At 50.4% G+C, this 25,913-nt stretch overlaps 2 pseudogenes; one reads left to right on the top strand and one right to left on the bottom strand.

The window, feature by feature from the left end:
• The first annotated feature begins 14,199 nt into the window (after positions 1-14,199).
• Positions 14,200-18,804, top strand: LOC119332941 (annotated as a pseudogene).
• A 3,638-nt stretch (positions 18,805-22,442) lies between these two features.
• Positions 22,443-25,913, bottom strand: part of LOC119329033 — a 3,906-nt pseudogene continuing 435 nt past the window's right edge.

Raw genomic sequence — 25,913 nt, forward strand, 5'->3', positions numbered from 1 at the left:
GACACGTGTTTCCTTTATACCTTGGCCTTGAGTGGTAGTGACGGCACACCAGTCTCGCAGCCTCGAGTCCTGACTCGGCGTCCACTGTGGCCTATGAAGTGCTCCACACATGATAGCCCAAACTTCTGTGACGAAGACGCCGCCCAATAGAAGATGATCAATGGTCTCCTCGTGCTGATCACAGAAGGGGCACGCGTCCTGATGATCCAGCCCGCGCCTAGCAAGTCTGTCCGAGGTCCAACATCTATTGTGCATCACGAGCCAAAGGAAGAAGCGGCACCATAGTGGGGCCTTGGATTGCCATGTCAATTGTGTTGTCGGCTCTACTTCCCGTCCTGCGAACCTGGCATCATACGCAGATCTCACTAAGTATTGCCCATTCGCCTCCCAGCTCCAAGTGATGCGATCAGCCTCATCCGGCATGAGCACTATCCTGGTAACCCGGTCCCAAAGGAGCATATATTCGTGTAACTGTTGTCCAGTGAGGTCGGGCCCGATGTCTAAGGCCCAATCGCCCATTGAAACCACCTGGTGAACCGTTCGTGATGCTCGCATGCTAGGTGGAACGATGGCGTATATGGACAGGGCCACGTCCTCAACTGTTAAGCCATCGATCCACCGGTCTTCCCAGAAGCAAGCCCTCAAGCCATTGCCAACCACCATTTTTGTCGCGGCCCTGAATAGCTGCCTCAACTCCTCCGGAACTACTATCTGGAATTCAGCCCACGGTCTAGATTGACCAGTATGCTGGAGCCATAGCCATCTAGATTGAATGGCAATGTTCAGCCATCGGAGGTTGGGCAGGCCCAGGCCTCCCATCCACTTAGGCGCACACACAGCCTCCCAGGGCACTCTACATTGACCACCATTCACACTCTCGCGTGCACACCAAAGGAACCCTTTGAAGATATTCACCATGGCCTTGATCACTTTCTAAGGGATGTCGAGCACCATCATCGCGTGAATCGGTGTGGCACAAAGGACCGATTTGATCAACAATAAGCGTCCACTCTTAGGCATAGAGGCAGCCCTCCAAGTTGGTAACTTGCGCATAAGGCAGTCCATAAGACCCATAAGCTGGGCCAACGTTTGCTTTCTTATTGATAACGGGAGGCCAAGGTACTTGCAAGGATATGTGCCCATCGGGCAGCCCAGGAATTGCTCCACCCTTTCCATATCAGATGTAGTCCATATGATCGGAAATGTTGTACTCTTGGTGAGGTTCACTCTAAGGCCCGATGCCTCGCCAAAGCACTGAAGGATCCAAGGACTGGTACATAGGTCCGCTTCGATCGGTTTGATAAAAAGCATCACATCATCACCAAACAGGGATAGCCGCTGTTGCATCCCCGCTTTGGCCAGCGGAGTCAGGAGAGCACAGGAGGCCGCTAGTTGGAACATTTTGTGCAGCGGCTCCATAGCCAAGATGAAGAGCATCGGCGAGAGAGGCACACCTTGCCTCATGCCCCTTGCATTGTATATGGGCCTGCCGGGGTATCCATTTACCATAACTCGAGGAGAAGCTGTGGCCAGGGGTCCACAAACCCACTCAATCCACCGCACTCCAAAACCCATCGTCCGCATCACCTCTAAGGCTCTCGTGATGTCAAGCTTAAGCATGATCGTGGGTTCTCGAAGGGCATGGAGCCGGCGTGTCATGCATTGGACCATCATGAAGTTGTCGTGGATCGCCCGTCCTCTGATGAAAGCACTCTGGTGTATGCCAACAAGCGTGGGAAGATCGGATGCCAACCTGACGGCCATTGCCCCGTCGAAGATCTTTATCGCCCCGTGCATGAGGCTGACCAAACGGAAGTTTTTTAGATCCACCGCTCCATCGATCTTGGGAAGTAGAGTAACAATGGCTTTGTTGATCGCCGGTAGTCCCCGCATGTCACCTTGGTGGAAGAGGTCCATGGCGCGCATGATGTCGTCTTTGATTATGTGACAGCAGGAAGCATAGAACCTACCGGTGAAGCCGCCCAGTCCCGGCGCCTTGTCCATGGGCATAGATTTGATTACTTGCTCAATCTCCTCCTCCATGAAAGGCACCTCGAGGTGTGTCAGGTCTCTATGAGGCAGGTTCAGGACTTCCAGGTTAAGAGCATGCGTCCGCAGTGGGGCGTCGCCCAACAAGCGATCGTAGAATCCATCCACCATGCATGAAAGCTCGTCCTGGCCCATGGCAACAGCCTCTCCCTGCCTGAGAACGATGATCATGTTACGCCGCTGGCGGTGACGGGTGTGGCTGTGGAAGAACTTGGTGTTCGCGTCCCCATCGCGAAGAAAGAGGAGGCCGGAACGCAATCTGGCAATCGTGCGCTCAAGGAAGGATAGTCCAAGCAGCTTCCTTTTCAAAATCTTGCGCAGTTCCCTCTCCTGAGGGGAGAGATCTCTTGTGTCCATGGCAGTATCAAGCCGAATAATGACCTCAGGCGCAATTGCGATTTGCATCTTAATGTTGCCGACCCACCGGTCACTCCACTTCTTCAAGGCCTTGGCTGTGGCCCTAAGCTTTTGATCAAGAATTACATAAGGGTTTCCACCATGAGGGACCGACTCCCAAGCATCCCTTAGTGTATGAAAGAACCCATCCGCCTTCGTCCAAAAGGATTCAAACTTGAACCTCCCACCCATGTTCAATTCGGCGTCAAGATTCAGCAGCATAGGGCTGTGATCGGACACCGCGGTACTCAGCGCCGTGAGAAGGTTATTTGGGTACAAATCCTCCCAGGAGTTGGTGCAGAAGATATGATCGATTTTCTCCATGGTTGCTCGTGCCCTCTCATTTGACCATGTATACCGTCTACCGTTGAGATATAGCTCTTTGAGCTCGAGCATGTTATGCCGCTTACGAAATCGGGGCATCATCCGTCTATTGATCGACTCATTGCTCTTGTCCTCGGGGTTTACAAGCAAGTTGAAATCCCCCATGACAACCCAGGGTCCCATGTGAAGGTCACGGATGTCAATGAGTTCTTGCATGAAGTCAATCTTCTCATGGTCAAGCTGTGGACCGTATACTCCCGTTAGCCACCATTCTTGCCCTTCGCAAGGCCTCACAAGTGCAGTCAGAGTTTTATTGGTGTAGTGGGGGTTGGATACCGCCATGAGCGAGGCATCCCAAGCGAGTAGGATCCCACCCCGTGTACCAACAGCCGGCGGGTAGAAGAAGTGATCGAATTTATTCCCAAGGCACTACCTCACAATGTCAAGCGTTACAACTTCCATCTTAGTCTCCTGGAAGCAAACCACCGCAGGATTGGCTGCGAACACCACCTGGCTAATGGCACATCTATGAGCCGGGCTATTCAAACCACGGACGTTCCACACAAGGACCTTGTATGGTTGTGTACTCACTGCGAAAGCCTACCGAGAACTCCATGGACCGGGCACTAGCACGTGCCGTCCACCATCTCATCATGTTCAAGCAAGGGGAAGATTGATGGCTCCCAACCGAAAAGAGCCAGAACGGCCTTGATGTGCCCGTCATTTAGTGGTTGCTGGAACAGTTGCGCATAAGCAAGCAACGCTTCGTCCGAAATCTGGTCCCCTTCATTCGCCAATCATAGTTTCCTAATTAGCACACCTTGCTGCTTTGAAGCATGCGAGCCCCGTCCCACACCACGCTCGATCCTCACACTTCGCCTGGGGTTTGAGACTGGTTGTCTCCTCTGCCTGGGGCGCTTTTTGGCAGCCGGTGGCTATCTGGCCTGCGGTCTAGCAAGAAGCGGGGAGGGGGCAGCCACCAGCTCCGTACGTAGCGTCTCCAACGGGTCCGAGCGGTTGCATGGCGTGCATGGCGCGTCCCCAGTGAGCGCAGGACAGGTGGCAGATTCAGGCTGCAGCGCAGAGATACTGATATGCACCATCTCCCAGGCATGGTCCGGCCTGTCATGGATTGGCGCGTCAGGCGTGCAGAACCCGCCATCCAATTGGCACTCGTCTTCCAGCGGCTAAAGCAACGATGCTGGGTTGTCGTGGCCTGGGGACAACAGGTGGGCGCTACCGCAGTTGTCGGACAGGGGCATCACCATGGACCCAACCAGCATGGGGGTGGGCCATCAGATGTACCCAGCACAGCGGGGCCACACGACTCACAAGCCCGCTCTGATCCCGAGGAGGGCATGCCCACAGATGGTGGGGACGCCACATCCCGGACCCCAGCAATCAGCGCCGCAAACTGACCGCCCAATCCTTCGCAAGACGTGGAACTCTCTAGAGCTTGGCTGTCCACCACCCTGGCGGCCGTTGAAGACCCGGTCCGCGCGGTCAAAAGATCCACCTGAAAGGCACACAAGTATCATATATACGATTGTACACCCAAATGTGGTATTAGCCATCAAAAACTCCTGAAAAAGGATGCATGTGTGGAAAATTTTGAAGGTACATACTCGTAATAGTGAACTTTTATTACTATGTCACCAGAAAACACGGTTCATCTAATGGTTGCCCTAAACAAGCTAGAATTTGATCCTGAACCGAAATAGTACTACATGGTTGCCCTGACCCAACCAGGTAGTACTATGTGTGCCCAGGTTGGGTTAGGGCAATACCAACACGGTTCATGTAATCGCCGACAAATGTACGGAGCACACCATGCGGTCCAGACACTATTAGATATTCAATGTCATGCATTAAATCCGTTCGGGCGTCTGAAATATCACAAACGGGAAGTAAATTTGGGGGAGGTTTGGAGACCGGACTTCTTCCATGTAGGCATCCGACTGCACTGTCCTATCCAAGAACTCGCTGCGGTTCCGCTAAAGAATCGAATAAGATCATATTTCAATACATTTTGACAACTTATAAAAATCTACCAAGTTTTCAATATTAAAACTTGACAGTCATAGTATTAAGTTTTAACCAAATTTCATTTGCTTTTAGGGTTTAGGGTTTTAGGTAGGGCTATAATGGTATAGTGTTTACATTATAGTTTTGAAACTTGGTGAATTTTATCATTTGGTTCTATCAGGTTTCTGTATTTGAAGCTTGGTGAAGTTTGTAAAACTTAGCAAAACATATTCATGAGTGGCCTTGGTTTCAAAACCCTCGTTACAAGGAATACGGATATGGATATACAACACGCATTGGACTTTCGGTTTAAAAGATATAATATATTCAAATTTTAAAGTGAAAAGAAAACTCATGAGAGGTTGGATAGGTCGAGCTGCCAAAAGTTCCACCCATAGACCCGAGATGTATTAAGGGCTAAAGCACATACAAAAACCAAACAAATTTCCGAGCGCGCACGCCTGTGCGTGCGCCTGCGTGCGTGTGCGCGCGTGTGTCTGTGCGCGTGTGCGTGTTCGTGCGCACGTGTATGTGTATGTGCATGTGTGAGTGTGTAGGTGCGTGCGTTCGTCTACGTGCATGTGTGTGTGTCTTTTGCTAAAATTCGTAACTGCTAGATTCCAAAAGAAGGTTCACTTCAATCAAAGATTGTGCACACGAATATTCTAGGAACAGATCGTAAGTGCAAATATTTACATTCAAACTTTGGCAGTTTACAATTTTTTTATTGATAATTTCATCTACAGAAATTTTTACGTAATTGTTTCTGTAGCTGTGCTATTTGGCTCACATCATCTAAATCACGAACCTCCCAAGGGGTAAATCGCCTAGGAAGCGATTGAGGCTGTTGATAGCGGATTTGGCGTGTATCGATTTTGACCGGGTCGTCTCCCTGGTCGCGTCGCGTGTAGGGAATCGGTGCTAGGTGGCGTACATGCAGGCCCCATACACGCAACGCAAACAAGCTTTGACCAGTTTTCCACACTGCCCACTCCCAAATTCGCCGCCAGCTCTGCCTCTGAATCCGGCCATCTCCACCACTAATCATCAGCGCTCCAAAGCACTGGTGCGGCCTGACATGCTCTCAGTGACTGATTTCGTCTGCAGCGGCAGCCTCAACTTCTCGCTTCTGCACGCTCTCCCGCGGCAAACCCTAACCGTGGACCTGGCAGCGTGCCTGCGTGCGTGTTGGCGGTGCGTCCCTATGAGGCCCTGGATTGAGGTGTGCGGTGATTTGGGGGAGATGTAAGGGCGCCTGGTGGGGGCGATCTGGGTAGTGTTCGGGTAGAGCTCTGCCACCAGCGCACCGGGCTCCGGGCAGACAAACTTGACGTTTGGGACAGATATGGGGTGTCCGGCTGTACATGCTCAAATTACAATTGCAATTGATTTTTCTTTCTTTCTATTTCACGTCCAGAGACGAAATATGAATCGGTTTCCATGTCAAAGGAGCAAGTAATACGCTACCAAGTCGGTTTCCGTACCAAAAAGAGTCTATCCATCTATCTATCTATCTATTTATACATATACAGAGGAGGCCATATTAATATATATTCTTTATCGAAAAAATCTCTACAGAGGAGTACTTACCATATAATAAGACACGTGTGTGCTGATTTAGTCTGCCGTGCCGTACGTACACTACACATATCATCTTGGATTCAAACCCTAGGCAGGCGATCGTCTCCCCTGCCGGCCGCAGATCATGTCAACGTCCGAGGTTTTGTCTGCCCTGCGCGCCGCCGGCCTGCAGCCGATCACGGCTTCCACCGCCCACGCGACGCAGGAGACTGGTTTCCACGTCTTCAGGATCCATGGATTCACGGAGAAGGTGGCCAATGGTGTGTCGGTCGTGTCAGACAAGTTTAGCGTCGGCGGCCATGACTGGCGTATCAAGTGCTTTCCGAACGGCAGACTAAAAGCGGACGAGTGCCATATCTCGCTCTTCCTCATGCATGACAGCCACGCCAAGACCGGCGACGCCACCGCAACTTACAAGATAAGCATACTCGACAAGGCCTGGAAGCCGTCGTCGCCGTGCACTTTTAACTCTTCAGAAGGAAACCGCTTCAGGGGCACTGGTCATGGCTACCCAAAATTCATGAAGCTCAAAGATTTGGACAAGGAGCAACACCTCAAGGATGACTGCCTGTCTGTCCTCTGCGACGTCTCGGTCCACTACACCCATGAGCCTAATGCGGTCGCGTCCATCACGTCAACACCCGGGCTCTTGTGCGCCATTCACGCCGAGACCCGTCAGCAGATCACCGCCTCCACCGTCACCGCGAGGCAGGCGACGGGCTCCCACATCTTCAGGATTGAAGGGTTCTCGCGAGTCAGGGAGATGGTGGCCAATGGCTCCGCCGTCACATCAAGACGATTTAGTGTCGGCGGCCATGACTGGCGTATCCAGTGCTACCCAAACGGCGACGAGAGAAACTCCAAGGGCTGTATCTCCCTCTACCTCATCCGGCACGGTAAGATGGGCCACGCCACGGCAACTTACAAGATGAGCATACTCGACATGGAGCTCAAGCCATCATGCACTAAAATCTCGCCTCAAGGCCTCCGCTTCACAAACTATTGGGGCCTCCTTGTGTACGATTATGGGGGCTAGGAAGAATTCATTAAGCACGAAGATCTGGACAAGGAGAAGCACCTCAAGGACGATTGTCTGTCCATCCTTTGCGATGTCACCGTCGACCTTGGACATCACACTACCGACTACGATGGTGAGATTGTTGCGGCCGAGGAACCCATAGTGACGCGGAAAATGGACTTGAACAAGCAGGCAGGCATAAAGACTAAGGTGAGCGACAGACACACAATGGACGCACACTGGTGGCAGCGGCTGTTCTGTTGCTTCACCACGGTTTGAGTGTCAACTAGCATAGCCTTCTAGGGCTATGCTTCCCTTCTATTTGATTATCTACAAGTATATGTTACCTGTTATATGTCTGAGTATCTATTATAAGTAAACATTTGTCTCTAAGTATCTATATTATACACAAGTGAACTTTTTCGGTAACTTTTGGACTTGTCAATCCCGATTCTTCCAATTGTTCTTGCCTTAGGGCATCTCCAACACTATCATAAGTAGGCCCCTGCAATATAACATACGAAGACCTGTTTCATGCGCTTGTTGCATTTTGGTGTAGTGGTCGTGCTTGTTACAATAGCATGTCACTTTCTGGATCCGCCCTGCAGCCGGTTATCAGTCGCTACTAGTAATACTATCGGAGACACTCCAAAACTGCTTGCAATACTGACATGAACCTTGAATAGTTTCAACTGAGCAGTTCAGCTAAGGTCATCTGGGCTACAGAGCATTATGGCGACTTATGTAATGCATCTTTATTTCTTTAAAAAGTTGTTTTTATACTCCTTTTAATCTATATAGCAAACTAATGCAACTACTGTGTACCCTTTTACTGTTATACATAGGAACATTCCAACTCCCGCCGTCAATCCACAGTACTAAATGTTTTAAATTTAGTGAACCGAACACCGAAACATGACGAGGATATAAATCTTTTAAATTTACTTATCTTTAATTGTAGTATGGTGGTGTTCCAAGTGTTCAGTTCAAAGGATCAGATGTTTTAAATTATCCTCACTTGACTCAAAAATCGTTGCATATGAACTGCATTGTAAAATCGTTGCATTCAGCATTAGTAGGTGCACCATTCTTTTTTGCGGGTGAGTAGGTGCACCATATGACATAATGAGTCGGCCGAGGACGGATTTGAGTGCTACATAATAAGAGGCTCAGGCTCAGCTTGGGGATTTTGCCCCCACTGATTTGTTAGCAAGCAGCAGGAAAAATTAACCACACAAGATCCATGCACATCGTTGGCAAAGCAAATCGTAAACAAGAATTAGCTACCTAGCAGCAGTAAGAATAGAAATAAATGACGCCAGGAATCGAGTACTGAGTCAAATCAGCAGCAACAAGGTTTACAACTTCGAGTCACCATGCTGTTCATAACCTGACCATTAACAATCTTAAGAGACAAGGTTGAAGTAGGTCCGAAATTCCAGAATAGTAAATAAATAAGCAAAAGGCAACATTCAGATAAACATATTTCTTGAGTCACCATGCATCAGCATCGCCAAAAGACACCACCGCCATCCATCTCACCATGTCTCCAAGTGATCCTACAGGAACAAGATAAACAAGCGCACATCAATGATCAATATAGTGCGTCGTCGGAAATCTGAGTCAAGTAGTCTACCATCTGATCCCAAAATATACGGTGCCACAAGGGTATTGATATATCATATGTGCACGCTATCAGCAGAGAACTGCCTCAGCAATATATAGCACAGTCAAAGAGTATTAGACTTTATAATGGTTCAGTATTTTCAAGTGAAATAGAATTGCAAAAAGTAAATCCTTTACAGCAACAGTGGATAGTAGATTCCTAGAACAATCCGTTAATTCAGTGTTCTCAGGTAAATAGGGCAGATTGTAACAGGATGTTATTAAAGCAATAAAACTCCCCGTGTTTCCCGGCAAAAAAAAAAGTGCTCCCAGGTCAATAAGAACTGCATACTAATCCAGGTTTTGAACGTACAAAGAAACTGTGGCAGAGCATTTTCTCACAATATGCATGGGCTCACCTTATCAAGTACCAAAGAAGGAGGCCACGCCATGATGTAGGGATGGATGGGCTTGTGATAATCTTCACATATCATTTTCAGCTCCGCTGTTTCGAGACAGAAGGATAACAATAACGGAGGAGCCTCGGACGGTATACCTGTCATATGCAGTACGCAGGTACACGACCCCATCGATAAGCTGCATAAGCCGCAGAATAATAAATTCATCATCCCCTTCTGAGAACTTAATGAACTGAGGAATCGTTCTCAAGGGAAATGTCTGATCCAGTATCCAGTAATTGAGGCCATCGTCAATATATTTGTTGCGTCTCCAGAAATAAACATTAAGCGAGCAATCACCCCATAAATCTGGAGAAACGATACAGGGCCTCCCATCCTTGGTATTACCAAGCACAAAAGCACACTCACGGTCATCTTGCTCTGCCAAGAGGGGCGGCAGATCCATTCTAGTGAACTGCAGCGTCGCGGTGTCGAGCACGTTCATGTATGGTTTCCCCACGTGGGTCCAATAGACAGAGCCATTCACCATCTTGCCGGTGAGTCCGATCGCGCTATCAGGGAACTTCTGCCACTCGGACTCGATGCTTCTCTCAGATGAGATGACGCCGACGTGTGCCAGATCGAAGTCAGTGTAGAAACACACCACCACGCGGGGTGGTACGCCGGGGTCCTCTTGGGAGGAGATAATGTGGAACTCGAAGAGTCGAAGTTTATGGCATCGAAGAAGAGGCGTGGCGGCGAGGGGAAGAGATGCAGTGCCTGCCTAAGAGGGTTGTAGGCAGCTATCTGCTTGGCCCTCCAGTTGAATAGGACAACGTAGCCGTCGCGTCATCGTTCAATCTGCCACACGGGCAAGGCGGCTACACCACCCCCCTCTTCCTCGTTGTTCTCGTCTTCTTCTTCGTCCTCGTTGTTCCCATCTTCTACATCGGTGTACTCCTCCATGTGGTTCTCTTCCTCGCTGTTCTTGTCTTCGTCTCCATCCTCCTCCGCTTCATGCTCGCTGTTCTCATTGTCTCCAATTGTTAAACATATACATTCCCCCCCAACCAATTCATACGGGCATTTTTTCCTGCGAATGTATTGATACTTATGCAAAAGCTGTAGTCCCGCCAATTTTTTTTCTATGAGTAGTCTCAACCAGATTGCTTGAGGTGGCCAAGTTTCCCTTCTTGGGGGGTTCCTAATCAGTTGAGCTCTGGCCCATTCTCATATGCTAATATTTTCTAGGAAGATCGCTAGTGTTGCACGAGCAGGGAATCGACGATGTCATTATACACTATTCTAAGGTGCTGGCCAGCTGGCTAGAGATGTGTGGGGTCACGACTCACGACCTAGTGGTTTTTGTTCATTTTCTTCACTCTACTGTCTTTTGTCCATTTCTTCCTAAGTCTCCTGTTCTGGTCTCTTATGTTGTTATCTATCATTTTCTCTATATATTCATTCTAAGATGAACAACTGACTTCTTACTATTCTTCTTGCAAATCAGTTTGTAGTGTCCTACTTAAGTGTCTAACTTCTAAAATTCAAGTTCAAAACTTAAAATTGGCTATCCTTTTGGTAACTATTCACTCTTTTTTCTTTAGTTTTCATTTTTTGTATATAAATAGGAGTGTCCTACTTAAGTGGCTCCAGATAGGCATGGCTGTTACCGAATCCTCATTCTCATCCGTCTTCAGTCTCGCCCCCTCTATTTTTTCAGTCTGTACGTTGCTTGTCATTCTGTAGGCTTGCTATTTCAAATTTTTTTCATTTATCTGTTTTCTTGTCATTCTTCATTTATCTGCCTTGTTTTTCTTCATCTTGTCATTTATACAGGATGGAAAGTCTTCATTTAATTTTCCTTGGCATTCATCATTTCTACTTCTTCATTTTTTGCAGTATCCAGTCTCTTTTTTTAGTCTGAGTTAGCATAGCTTTTTCAGCTAAAAATGATAGTAGATTAGTCTCTCATTTGTCCAACTTATTTTCAGTACTCTTCAGTCTCCATGTCGTCTTTTCTTAGTTATCAGTCCTTAGTTACCTTCATTTCTTAGTCTTCTTGGTATTCTTCTCAGTCTTATTATTCTTAGTTATTTTTATGAGTTCTTCTTTCTATCAGTCCTCTATTTCCATCAGTTATCTGCTTCGGATTTAGTAATCAAGTTCTTCAAGTCATATTCAGTGTGCGTTCCTCAGTATGATTTTTTCTTTCTACCAGTCTTCATTCTATCATATTTAATTATCATTTGCATCTTTCTTCAGTCCTATCTCTCATGGGTCTTGTCTTTTAGTAGATGATTATTTCTGTTGTGAACCTTATGTTCCTATAAGTGCTAAAAAATTTCAGTTTTTTGCATTGGTTTTTTTGTTAGATTATTTTCAGTTTTTAGTCGTCAGTATACCTAAGTATCAGTCTCAGTTCTCTTCAGCTATATGTTAAGTGGTTATTATTTCGCCAGTGTTTGTTCAGTATCTTAAGTGTCTCATTTTAGTTCTCTTTAGTTATTTGGTCAGTATTTGTTCTTGTCTATCAGTTTTAAGTTCAGTCATTTATTAGTGTACTTTCCATTCAGCTTATTATTTTCAATTTATTTTGTTGTTCTTGTATTTTCAGCATTCATTTTGAAATGGTTAGACTTGATATGTGTTTATAATTCCTATAGTTTAATTAGTTATCTGGTGAGTCTCTATTCTTAATTTTTCAGGCATCTTTTTGCTAACAAATAGTTTTTTTTCTGCCACATGTGTAGCAGTAACCGGGATGGTGTGCCCAATCTGCAAGTCCGACTGAGCTAGCCATCGCTCATCGGGTTTAAATTTTGGTGTTTGATTGTCTGAAGACATTGAAAGCTCAGTGGTAACTTAGTTTGTAATATGCTTAATTTATCAGTATAGTGTAGTTCCCTGTCATGGTGAGTTATTAATTTATCACTACAGTCTACTTCTCTGTTATGGTCAATTTTTCATTCATCACTCATTTATAGGAGGCTATGATGTGGAAATTACCACACCTCCCTGTATGTTTTATGATAGCATGATAGTTGTCCTGTTCAGTTAAACATTTCATTTCTTCTTTAGTTTGTGTATGATTTCATTTTTTTCTTTTCAGATATAAACTTAGTCCTTTTAGCTGACAGAATTATAGTAACTTTAGCTTTTTCTTAGATTTCTTTTTTTCTAATTTTCGGTCATTACTTTTGTTGCATTCATTTTCTTTTTTAGTCTATCAATTTTTAGAGTTTAGCTATTTGTCAGTCTCATCTGCAAACGTTTCATGCCCCAACATGCATGAGGATAGCCTATCTTTTGTTCTTCCTTTTCCTTTTTTTTGCTTTGTTCTGCAGTTTATCCCATGCCACTCAATGGTCGAATTCAATTGCGCCACTGGCGACCGCATGCTTTTTGAGGAATGTGAGGGGTGCAAATTCATCACCGAGATCAGGAAAGAACACAGGAGGACCTGCATCTGTGGCGTTGGGTGGGAGGACTTCATCAGGTTGAACAATCTCAGTGAGGGAGTTTTGCTCCGTTTTGTACTCGATGGACCAGTGCCAAAGTTGCATGGTTGCGCCAACTCCCAACCAGGCTGATCTAGCGCTTGAGGCTGCTGTGTTCACGGAAGACATCAAGAAGAAGGCAAGAGAGAGTGCAAAGCTGTATGAAACTCTACTGTGTTGACCAACGGATACATGGGGTGACATTTGTGCATCTTTTTTTGTTCATTTTCAGTGTGACCATTCAATCCTTAGTTTTCTGGTCTCCGGTATATTCTTGTTGTGGTCAGTTTTGAACTAGAGAAGAAAGTTAAAGGGACATATAGCTAAGCGAGACTCTGGTTTGCATCCAGCATCATGTTTACTTGGCTCCTATTTTTGTTACTTTTTAAAGCTATACTGTCACTCCCATTTAGTCCATGTCCACACAAAATGTCAAGGTATGAATCAGTAGCGGGTTTGCAAGTGACCCGTTAGGGAGTGGCGCCAACATGTGTTTGAAGGTCGACAAGGCGGAGGGAGAATACGACCTGAAACTGAAATGAAAACAATCGTTTTTTTGGGCTCTACAGTCTGGACTGAAACTACTACAAAGAAACGTGTAAAGAACTGTGTGGACAAGAAAAACGACCTAAACCAGATGGAAAAACAAATGACTGAAAATTAGTCACTCCCTATTTTTAAGCGCAAGATGTGAAATAAAGTTAGGGATTGCATCATCCTATAATAAGCTAGAAGATCTAGAACCGAAAGAATGTCTGGTTAGTTCATCACCTACTTGATTAGTCGTTCCTCCTCCTCAAGAAAAGTCTCCTTTATCCTCTCGTCGGCGCCACCGCCGATTCGCCCCGCCTCCGAAGGCCTTTGCGCCGTGGAGGTGCGGAGGATCTCGGCCCCCGGCCGTCTGGAGGGACCCGTTCTCGTTTTTGTTAGGTTCACCGTCTTGTTTGGGGTTGTGTAGTGGTGGTGATGTCTCTCAGTAGGAATAATGTCTCCCACGTCCTATCCCTGTTTTGATGGTGTGAATGTTAAACATTCTAATTGTGTGCGTGCGTGTATGTCTGTTGTAACAACCTGTTAGGCTAGAGATATGATCCCATGGTAGTTAGATAGATAGATTACTCGGAGATCAATCCTAAGCCTAATCAACTCTGTAAATCTCCTTGGCCTTGTGCCCTTATAAACACGCACGCATCCCTGCAAGCTGGATACGCTGCATACGCTTAAGCCTAGCGATTTTACATGGTATACAGAGCTAGTCTCTTCCATCGCATCTAGCTTCGCTATGTCTTCATCCTCCTCCGCCATGGCCACGCCCGCTCTCGCCTCCCTGGGCCACACCATCACCGAGAAGCTGAACCGGGAGAATTTTCTCGTTTGGAGGGCCCAAGTGCTGCCGCACATCAGGGCGGCCGGCATGATGGGTTTCCTGGATGGCTCTGTCAAGGAGCACGCCGCTGAGGTCCAAGCGGAGACGGAGGTCGCCGGCAAGAAGATGGTCACCATCAGCCCCAACCCGGAGCACGCCATCTGGGTTACCCAGGACCAGCAGGTGCTCTCGTTTTTTATCGCAACCCTTTCTCGAGAAGTCCTTCTGCAGGTCCGCAACTGCTCGACGGCCGCCGCAACTTGGAGCGCTCTTCTCGAGAGTTTCTCCTCGCAGTCCCGCGCTCGCATCATCTAGCTCCGGGAGCAGATCGGCCACACCAGGAAGGGTGATCTCTCCGCAGCTGCCTACTTCACCAAGATGAAGGGGATAGCTGATGAACTCGCCGCCGCCGGGAGGCCCCTGGACGATGATGATATTGTCTCCCACATCATCCAGGGTCTCATGCACGAGCCGGAGTACAGTGGATTTGTCTCTGCTGTCTCCACACACACCATCACCGATCAGCCAATCGGCCTGAGCGAGCTTTTCTCGCTGCTTCTCGCGGCGGAATCACGGATTGCCGCGCAAACCTCCTCCTACTCCACCAACCTTGCTGCAAAAGGTGGAGGCCGCGGCAACAACAACCGTTCGGGGAACGGCAACAGCAGCAACAACGGGGGCTCCCGTGGCTACAACAACACCAACACGGGGGGGCGCTTCTTCGACAACAACTCCGGCGGCGCTCCTCGTGGTGACCGCGGTGACCGCGAGAAGTGCCAAATCTGCAAGCTTGAAGGCACGGGGCATGGCGCTGCAGGAAGCATTATGATCGCAACTTCAACAACAACGTACGCAATCCTGCTGGGGGTGGTGGTGGGGGAGGCAATAGCGGTGGTGGCAATCGCTCGGCCAACGCTGCTCACTCCTATGGAGTTGATACCAACTGGTATCTTGACACTGGCGCAACCAACCATGTGACGGATGAACTTGAAAAACTTGCCGTCCATGACCGCTACACCGGCTCTGAGCAAATCCACGCTGCAAGTGGTCAAGGTATGAACATTGCTCATGTTGGTCATTCAGTTCTATCTACTCCTCATGGCTCCTTAAACTTGAACAATATTCTCCACTCTCCACAAGCTGATAAGAGCTTACTTTCTTCCTATCAACTTATCAAAGATAATCATGCCTTTCTTGAAGTTTACCCTGAAACATTTTTTGTTAAGGATCGGGCCACTCGGAGGACAATTCTGCAAAACGAGAGTAGGGATGGCTTGTTTCCTGTCTCCGGCCGCCAAGATGCTCCTTCTCATGGTCAAGTCCTTAGCGTGGTCAAACCATCCACTTCACGGTGGCATAAGCGCCTAGGACATCCTGCTCTACCGGTGGTCCAGAAAATTCTTCGCGATTTTTGTCTTCCCGTGTCGAATAAAAAGGACCACTTATTGGTCTGTGATGCTTGTCAGATGGCTAAAAGCCATCAACTCCCCTATCCTAAATCTTTTAGTGAATCTCAAGCTCCTTTAGAGCTTATTTTTTCAGATGTGTGGGGTCCTGGACCCGTCTCTGTAGGCAGACAAAAATATTATGTGAGCTTTATTGATGATTTTAGCAAGTTTAGTCTGATGTATTTGAGAAATTTCGTCTTTTTCAACAACATGTTGAACACCTCTTTGATCGTAAAATTCTTGCTATGCAGACAGACTAGGGGGGTGAATACCAAAAGCTCAATTCCTTTTTTGAGCGCATTGAGATCACTCATCACGTTTCCTGCCCCATGCTCACCAGCAAAATGGCTCTGTCGAGCTCAAACATAGGCATATAGTTGAAGTTGGTCTCTCCCTACTTGTTCATGCCTTCATGCCTTTGAAATTTTGGGATGAGGCGCTTCTCACCACTGTCTACCTTATTAACCGAGTGCCTAGCCGTGTCATCAAAAATCAGTCACCTCTTGAGCGCCTTTTTGGCAAGAAGCCTGACTATACACCTTTCTTCGCATCTTTGGGTGTGCCGTATGGCCAAACCTACGTCCCTACAATAAGCACAAACTTGAATTCCAGTCAAAAGAATGCGCATTTCTGGGTTACATTAGCCTCCACAAAGGGTACAAGTGCCTCGATATTTCTACCGGTCGAGTCTATATTTCTCGTGACGTGGTTTTTGATGAGCATGTCTTTCCCTTCGACACACTACACCCTAATGCCGGCGCACAACTCCGCAAGGAGCTTGTTCTTTTGCCCTCTCATCTTCTCCCAGCATCCTGTTTTGATCAAGGGGGAGTACTAGATACTGATGATCGCATGTCAATGTCTCACAATAATACCTTTGACCAAAACTCTGATGCAAGCATGCAGGAAAACAGTGAAGAAAATGGAGAAAATGCGCATGATTTTATGTATGCAGGCACATATGATCTTGGCACTGACTCTGATGCAGATCAGGGTGAATCAGCCTCGGGATCTGCCGCGACAGAGGCGCCAGGCGCGGCAGGAGAATCCGCCGCGGGATCACCGCGCGTCCCTGATTCGGTGGCCAGGCGGGCCGCACCTGTGGCGGGACCAGGCGGGGCCCCAGCGCATCGCCTCGGTCAGCCGCTTCCGTCTGCGGGGCCAGGCGGGCCAGCCTCGCGACTGGACCGCAGCGAGCCACGTCACCCGTGCGGGGCAGCGGACTCGGGTGTGGCGCGCGCCCCTGACCAGCAAGCTATCACTAGTGGGCCTTATCAAGCTATTAGAGAATCTCCAGCCGCGCCCCCAACAGGCCCTCCCAGGCGATTTTGCCGCGCCGGCGTCGAAAAAACGGCCCAGTCGCGCCCCCAGAAGCCCGTTTTTCGCCGGCTCGGGGCGAAACTAGTGCCGGCGGACCCAGGCCGAACCCGGCTTCCTGGGGGGCGCCTGGGGCACCGGCTCAAGCGAAAAGGGCGCGTGGGTCCGCCCTGTCGGCGAGGCGAGCGCCTGTTCCTGCCGTTTCTTCCCGCGTTTTCCCCACTTCCCTCCCGCACACTTCCTTCCTCTCGCCAAACTCCCTCCCGCTCGCCTCCCTCCCAGCTGGCCGCCATGCCACCGAAGAAGAAGTACGTCGCCCCCCATGGATACCCGGTCCAGCGCACGCCCTCACCCGCCTTCGCTGGCATGTAGTACCCTCCATACAACTACTCGCCGCCCGTCTACGCTTCCTCCCCGATGCCCCCGCTACGCCATGGCCCGCTGCCCTTCTCGCACCTAGGCGACGCCGACGAGACCGAGGCCGACATGGACGACATCATCGTGACAGGTTCGGCCGCGAACGCCGCATCTCCCGGGTTCGCCACCCATGACGAGGTGGTGGATCTCAGCGGCGGCATGGACGGCGAGCTCGGCTACGTCTACGGTGAGGACGGCCAGGAGGAGGACGACGACGAGGAGGAAGAGGAGGAGGAGCCGACGCCTGCGACGGCGAAGGGGCGTAAGAAGAAGCGGGCGGCCAGGACAGGCGAGCCGCGCATCAAGTGGGCGTCCAAGGAGGAGCAATGCCTCGCTGAAGCATGGAAAGTCGTCTGCCTCGACCCGACGACCGGCACGAACCAGAGCGTTGACACGTACTGGGACTGCATCAAGGCCGAGTTTGACGAGCGCAAGCACGTCGACCCCTACTTCAAAGGCGTCTACATGCAGCGCGGGTCCAAGGCGATGGCGAACCATTGGGGGCGTATCCAGGGGCGTGCAACAAATGGCATGGGGTCGTCGAGGAGGTCGCGGCTCGCCCGGAAAGCGGCGCCAGCGTCGAGGATCAGGTATGCCACGCCGGCCTCCCGCCTCTCTTTGCCGTGTACGCGCGTCAACTGTTTGTCCCTCCACGCAGTTGTTGCGCATGTTCACCCTGTACCGGCAGAGCAACATCGACGCCGAATTCAAGTACCTCCACATCTACAAGTGCATTGACAAGTGCGAGAAGTGGGCGGAAGTCCGGCGCACCCTCAACAAGGCCAATGAGACCTACAAGCCGGACGCGCCGACTCCTGGCGCATCGGAAGGGCGGCCGGACGGCAACAAAGTTGCCAAGAAGGGGAAATACGCCGACGCGGCCACCGCTCGAGTGCAGGAGTCCATCGAGCACTGCCTCGCCGACGCGCAGGCCCGGGCCGTCCTTCGTGAAGAGAAGACCGAGGCGCGGTGGTCGGCGTTGATGTCGAGCAGCGTCGTCAAGCTCGACCTGCTCCGGACGAACGTCGCCGCGAAGAAGAGAAACACCGACCTAGCTTTCCTGCTGGGCGGGGCGGACATGCTCCAGAGCACCGACGAGGCGGTCAAGGCGTGGTACTTGGCGGAGCGTGGCCTCATCCTGAACCAGCTTCCCTCGACAAGGCCGTCGACGCCGACGCACACGCCGACGCCGACACCGACCCACACGCCGACGCTGCCACCAAGCCCGTTTGACGACGCCTCCACGACGCCCAGCACCACCGAAGCCGCGCCGACGCCGCCCAGCGCAGAGGCTGCTCCGACACCGCCAAGCCCGCGCACGCCAACTCCGCCGACGCCTGGGGCAGAGCCCGCCGTGTGATGCGCACGCGAACTTCTGCCGCTCTATTTTTTGTACGCCGAACTGTGGCTTGCGATCACCCGACTTGTAGCGCCTTTTGTGAGCGGAAACGACCAAGTTCGAATTTTTCGCGTCCCGGGGCCGGCGCCTGGGGGCGTGACTGGGAGCTAGTTCGCCCCCAGGGGCCGAACTAGCGTCGGTGCGCCCCCAGACCGCCCTTTTTTAGCGCCCTGGGGGGCCGAACGGCTGGAGATGCTCTTACTACACATGCATCCCTACTCTTCACTTCAACTTTTTCAGCTTTATGCAGCAGACCATATTTTCTCCCTAAGCACCTGCCTCCTGCAAAGGACCCCGCTGGTCCATCCGAACCTACTTTTCCAAACATCCGATCCTACATGGCGTACGGGGCATCACCCAGGGGCTATTTATTGGCCATTCCCTAACACAAACGCATGAACTAGGGTGACGTCGTACCCGATGACGGAGGAACTAGGGTGACGTAGCGCTCCTCCTTGGCCGGACGTTTCAACATCTTTAGTTTTTTTATGGATTGTTGTTTGTTTATTGTTTGTTTGTTTTTTTTTTGCAAGAGAAATTTTTAATCTATTCATCAGTTATGGCAGTACTGAGAACACTAGAGGTAATAAAAATTATAATCAGGTCCATGGACCATCTAGCGACGACTACAAACACTGGAGCAAGCTGGAGGCGTCCAACCATCATCGCCTCTCCCTCACCGGAGCCAGACAAATCTTGTTTTAGTAAACAGTCAGGAAGTCGTCGTGCTAAGGCCCCAAGGGGCCAGCGAAGCAAAAAAAACCATACCGATGAAGAGAGTTGTAGATCGGAAAGATCAAACTTGTAACCACAGGAATAAAGACAGACAAAAACTAAACCCAAATAGATCCATCAAAGACCAGCACCAACCAAATCATGCAAGGTCTAACAGAGACACACCTCCACATATCCTCCAACGATGCTATTCATACCATTGGGGCGGGGATAGGACGTGGGAGACAATATTCCTATTGAGGGACATGCCACCGCCACACAGCCCCAACCTAGGCATTAAACTTAAACCTAACAAAAACGAGAATGGGGACCTCCCGCCGGCCGGGCAGAGGGGGGAGATCCTCCACACCTCCACGGCCCAAAGGCCAGCGGATGTGTGGCGAGTTGGAGGAAGGAGACTTTTCTTGGGGAGAAGGAAATGCAACCTCTTGAGGAGATGGATTGCTGCTTACAGTATTACTTATGATGCTCTTGTTCAAAGTCCTCCGGAACTTGAGGCCTCATAGCGTATTCAATATCTTGATAGTGTGTAATCATGTGGGCCCTACAATATATTGATAGTCAAAGGGTGTCGTGCAGCTTACTGAGCTTATGATATTATCGCCATAATCCCGGTCATTTCTATCCCCTTTTCAAGGCCATGATATTCCGTTCTTTGCCATTAATGACGGCCTTTTTCTAGGACCATTAATGGTTGTCTTTGAACTAAAGATCTATAATGAAAATTTCCTTTTCATTCTCCTATGTCCTCACATTTAGTTTTTCTCGGCTCCGTAGAGTTCAGCTTGGCAACAACGACATCATGTATTTTGGGTCACTACTACATAATTGCTTTTAAATATGACATTATCAGTGGCAGGAAACCGCATCTGCCAATGGTAAACCAACCACTTACTAGTGGCGGGCAAGACTCTGCGTTGCCCGCCACTCGTAATACTAGCCTACATTAGACATGGGTCAAACTTATTTTTTTTGAGCGTCAGTACAGACACAAGCGCTCATATACACGCGCATACACTCATTTCTATGAACGCACACACGCACATCCTACCTCTATGAGCACCTCCGAGAGACTGAGCCGGCATATCATCTTAAGATTTACGAAGTCACCCAAATTTATTGGTGGTGAGTATTTTACCATGCGTGTCACTGATACTTCACATACTAGTCATGGGCTTCACTCTGCATCCTGGTAATGTGGACCTAGATAGTTTGAGCCCATGGCTAATCTGCCATCGTTGTTGGCCACTCAAGCATGAACCGTCAAAAGATTGATATGCCATGCAATTTTGTGCATGATTATGACAGACCAACCACACACGTCAAGCAACAATAGCCCATGTATTTCTCAAAAAAGAAAAAGAAAAGAAAAGAAAAGCAGCAGCCCATGGAGCCATTGATGGAGAAACATGCAACTACTCCCGCACACGTCTTATTGATAGTAGTAACTGATCTCAACTGAGGAAATTAACTTTTTTTTAGAAAAAGAGGATGGCCCCCGTCCTCTGCATCTGGGAGATGCATACGGCCACTTTATTGATTATTCACGACGACCCTACAAAGTATTACAACAAAATGTTTGAATCCGCCATCTTGGCAACATATGCCACTACTCCTATCCATATGATGAAGGGGTGCTACCTGGGCCAAATACCCGGTCTACTCACCTAAGCCTATCATCAAAAGCCAGAAGCCCCAGCCGAGCCACATACCGGGTTTGGGGCATAAACTGGTCTGACGCACTCACATGTGTCGTCGCCGCCATCTTCCACAGGTCCGTTTTCAGAGCAGATATTGAGGCTTCTACCTTGTCAGGCCACGCCGCCATCGACGCCACCTTGACGCCAGACAACTACCTCCACCTGCGCGAGTCCATCACCGCGCATCGGGCGCCGAGTCTACACCACGCCGCCGAGATCCGCCGTCATCAATGTGAAGGATGAAGTGCCGCTCCACCAAAAAAGGCGCCCCTTGGTCCCTCGAACCCGTGTACGCCTCCAAGAATGACGCCCCAAGGAGGAAACGACACCAACGCGCCGCCGTCATCCGATCAACTGATCTAGGGTTTCCCCCAGAGGTAGCGGATAGGGATCTAGAGCTTCTCCACGGCGATGCCTTCAAGAAGGTAATGACACCACAGGGTGCCACCAACGCCGGTCTTGGCATCAAGCCGAGCACAAGGTTTTCACCCGGATCCGCTTGAAGAACCTTCATCACGTACTGTGTGCACGGGTCGCCGCCGATCTGAGCCGCCGCACATGGAGCAGGCCGCACCGGCCAGATCAGATCTGTCCGGAGGGCACAACCCGCATGGTGCCGACCCAACCACCAGGCCCTCCATGCCGCCACCGCCGATTCGAGGTCAGATGTTGTGTCGCCGCAGACCCAGCCGCCGCCGCCGAACGCCGCCACGCAGCCCGAGGCAGGGCCGGCTACCGCACCCCACCATCGCCGCCCTTGGCCGAGGCAGCCGTCGCGCCGCCGCCGGAAGGCAGGCCCGCCGCGCCGCCAGGCCAGATCGGCCGTGCCACCCACGCCGCGGGGCTCCGCACCGCCCGCATGGCGCAGGCAAGAGGGAAGACCCCCGCCACCGCCATCAGCCCCGGACTATAGCCGGCGGCGTCCTTCGGCGGCGGCGGAGGGAGGGGAGGACGGATGGAGACCCCCGGCGGCTAGGGTTTTAGATCCCGCCCGAGTCGCCCGAGTGGGGGCGACGCGGGGGGCCTCTCTTCCGTGTGTTCACCGAGGAAATTAACTAGGCAACAACCATAGAGATAGAGGGGATCATGCATGGGACATGCACATAGTTATTCAGAGGATGGAGCTTATTGTTCATCGACCACGAGAAATCAATGGCTGGAGGCCTAGCCGATGTAGTACATGGGGTCGGGCAACTTGAAGGTGCGAGCGCCCTCAGGCGCGCCAAGGATGTCGCTCCACTGGTCGCCGATGTTTCCCACGATGACATACCCAGCGTCCTGCAGCTGTTGCCTCTCGCCGGATTTGTAGGTCACTGCGGAGCCCTTGAACCCTGGTTGCTTGAGCAGCAGGTTCATCCATGCAGAGATGCCCTGGCGGCGGAGGTTGGCAACTGTGATGGCCCTCTGGTCCTCGGTCCGGCCTGTTAGGAACACCGGCTTGATGCCCACTGCGAGCAGCTAGTAGTACAGCCGCTTTGTCTCCGGTAGCGCAGGCGCGCTCCCCTAGAACACGTACGCGTTGTAGCTCGTCGCGTTGTATGGCCTAGCCCTGCGGATGAGTTGATGTGTATATATTATTACATGCCCATGGGTTAATGAGATGTCAGCTAGTAGATATGCATACTGAAGAAATTCAACCATCTTTATGTTGTTCCTTAGACATCGGTCGTTGTATCACACGCAATGTGAATTTTCACATCATATGGTACTACTAATCTAGATCAGCGCAGGCCCCTACTGGTGTTTTCTAGTGGGTTAATTTCAACAAGGTACACATAGAATTTTTAACTTCAGCTAAACTGAAAGATCAGCGCAGGCCCCTGCTCAAATACACCTGCAAGAAATAGCATATATAATGTGTGTTGAGTATTATGTTTAGTTAGGAAATATGAGATAGACTAGGATATATTCCAGCTTGTCTTGTACTCCAAGTTGATCATGTACTCCTATATACTGTATATATGCCCACAAGGCTCAAACAATACAACGACAATTCCACCAAATCCCTCTCTCCCTTCTAACATGGTATCAACCTAACCGATCCAAACCCTAGCCGTCGCTCGCCGCTTCCGCTCTGCGCCGCCCTCGGGGTGGTCGGCCTCCATGACCACCGCCGAGGGCCGTGCCGCCGGTACCTAGGGTTCGTCCGCCGACTGTGTTGGCCGGCTGCCTTAGAGAGTCTTTTTCCCCATGTGTTAATTGGGGATTTTCTTTCTGCCGATCACTTGAACGATGTTCTTTTTGGTTTTCCAATTTATAGATCGATCTGTGTTGCCCGCCCCGTCGACATCTACGCGCGCCTCTACTTCATCCTTTGCTGAGACTACACCGGCCACCATCTCGTCTTCCCGCACGCCTCCGCGATTTGTGCGACCACGAGTCGGTTGGCCGGACTCTTCGTCTCCGTCCGCGTCCAGGCTAGCATCTGTGACATGCTCACGTGCATAGCTAGTTGCATGCATCGATGCAATATCCTGGATGAGGACGTTTTGGACGTCACAAACAGGATTCAATCTATATGTGTTGTGCTCAGGCCCGGCTGCTTGCGCGTGCCGCTTGCATGCCTGCGGCCTGTACGATGCGTCCTTGCCTGTTCGTGCTCCTGCCAGGCTGCCACGTATGAGCCGCGTGACTCACGTCGCGGATACCTCGTCGATGGTTTGCGTCTTCGATCTTTGTCTTCACAGGATGCAGATCGTCATCGAGTGCCCGCACATATTACCGATCGAGCGAACGGTTGCAGCTGCGTCGTCCCATCGGACTGCTACGTCGCCGCCCCATGGTTTTCCCCCGGCTGCATCTATCCGCGCGCTGCCGCTGTGTAGTTCTTTTGGGCCGTACTGCCGCGGCCCGCGGACAATCGCTGCCCCGAGATTATTTCCGAGGCTGCACCGACTCTCGCGCTGCCGCTGTGTTGTCCCTCAGGTTGTAGCGAACGTGGCATGCGGTCCCTGCAACCGCCTTGAGATCTTCCCCGTCGTCGTCCTGACTCACGCGCTGCTGCTGTGTCGCCCCTTCGGGCCGTAGCGTCGCGGCGCGTGGTCCACTTCGTCGTCCCCGCGCATTGACTTCTACGTGGTATGCGTCGCGTTGACTTTCTATGCGCGGGAACGCCGCCATCCGCGCCGGTTTTCGTCACGGTATTAGGTTCTCCTCGCCTACTTCGAGCACTGTCGGCGCGCTTCTGACCTAGCCACCGCCTCCTCAGGCCGCCACCGCCGCTCTTCTTCCCGGTCCACGGTGACTACCTCGACACCGGCCACCCCGACTCGACATCGACCACGGCGTCCCTCGCACTCGGCTACCTCGACCACAGCTACACCACCCTGCGCTCTCGGCTACCTCGACAAATGGTACAAAGGGCTACCGCCTTGCTTGAGCAACGTCGTTGGTTTCCACTCGACCCACGTCTTCCGCGACGCGTCAACCGTTACGACTGTGGGAGGGTGTCCGTCGGCTTACCCTCAGATTCTTCTCCAGTCTCACCTGTCTGCGTCGCTACTGTCGTGACTGCGGGGGGATGTTGAGTATTATGTTTAGTTAGGAAATATGAGATAGATTAGGATATGTTCCGGCTTGTCTTGTACTCTAAGTTGACCATGTACTCCTATATATATATGCCCACGAGGCTCAAGCAATACAATGACAATTCGTTCAAATCCTTCTCTCCCTTCTAACAATGTGCATGTACGTACCCGAAGCCGTGCCTGGCGTAGTAAGGTAGGTTGGAGAGCATGGTCTCGTCGATGTCGAAGACCCACACCTCGTTGCCATTGCCGGCGAGCCTGAGGCTGTCAAGGTAGGTGATGGCCTGGTCGATGACGACCTTGGAGTCGCGGCGGTAGTGGCTGCTGAGCATGTAGTGGCCCACGTATCCCTCGCAGTTGGCGGGGACCGTCTTCCAGTCCCGCACGTTATACGCCTCCACGCCCAGCCGCCAGCTGTCGCACGGCCAGTGCACACCTACTCGCCCCCCCTATCTCAACGTGTATTTTGGAGAAGAAAAAAAAAGCCCATGTAAAAGCACTACCGTCCGGATCGTTGGCCAGTTAGCCTTCCGCTCTAGTCTCCTGGGAGCCACGTTCTCCTATGATTACTGATTAGCGTGTATCTGGGATTAGGTATCCCTAAAAAAACCTGGGATTAGGCACCGCCGCCGCCGTCCGTCTGCCTCTACTTTCCCTGCTCTGCTGCTCATCATCTGATTCATGCGCACAGTCGGCGATGCAGCCTACTTCACTGCTCCAGCCTCGAATGAGCCAAGGTTAACACATCACACTATATACTAATCTCTCTTAGTTCTCATCTAGATATTATATCAGATTTTAGTTGTTTTTTTGGGTGTGATTTGAGATGCTATCAAGTATTCAGATCTTGTGCTTGTCTTAAAAATTATCGTGATGCAAATTATTTTGAACGAGTTTCTATTTGTGAGTTGAAAGAATTCCTATATCTAACTTATACAATATACCTAAATTCTAAGATCAAAATTCAGCTACTATGATTAGAAAAAACGCCACCAAACAGTTCTAAGATTATGTTATTTCACTAAGCCGTTTGCTTCAAATTTTCAACGTATTGAAATTTTCAATGCAGCCAATGTGGAAGTTCTCAACCTTATTCTTGATGATTATT

This window comes from Triticum dicoccoides, chromosome 7A (assembly GCF_002162155.2).
Source record: "Triticum dicoccoides isolate Atlit2015 ecotype Zavitan chromosome 7A, WEW_v2.0, whole genome shotgun sequence".
Lineage (NCBI taxonomy): Eukaryota > Viridiplantae > Streptophyta > Magnoliopsida > Poales > Poaceae > Triticum > Triticum dicoccoides.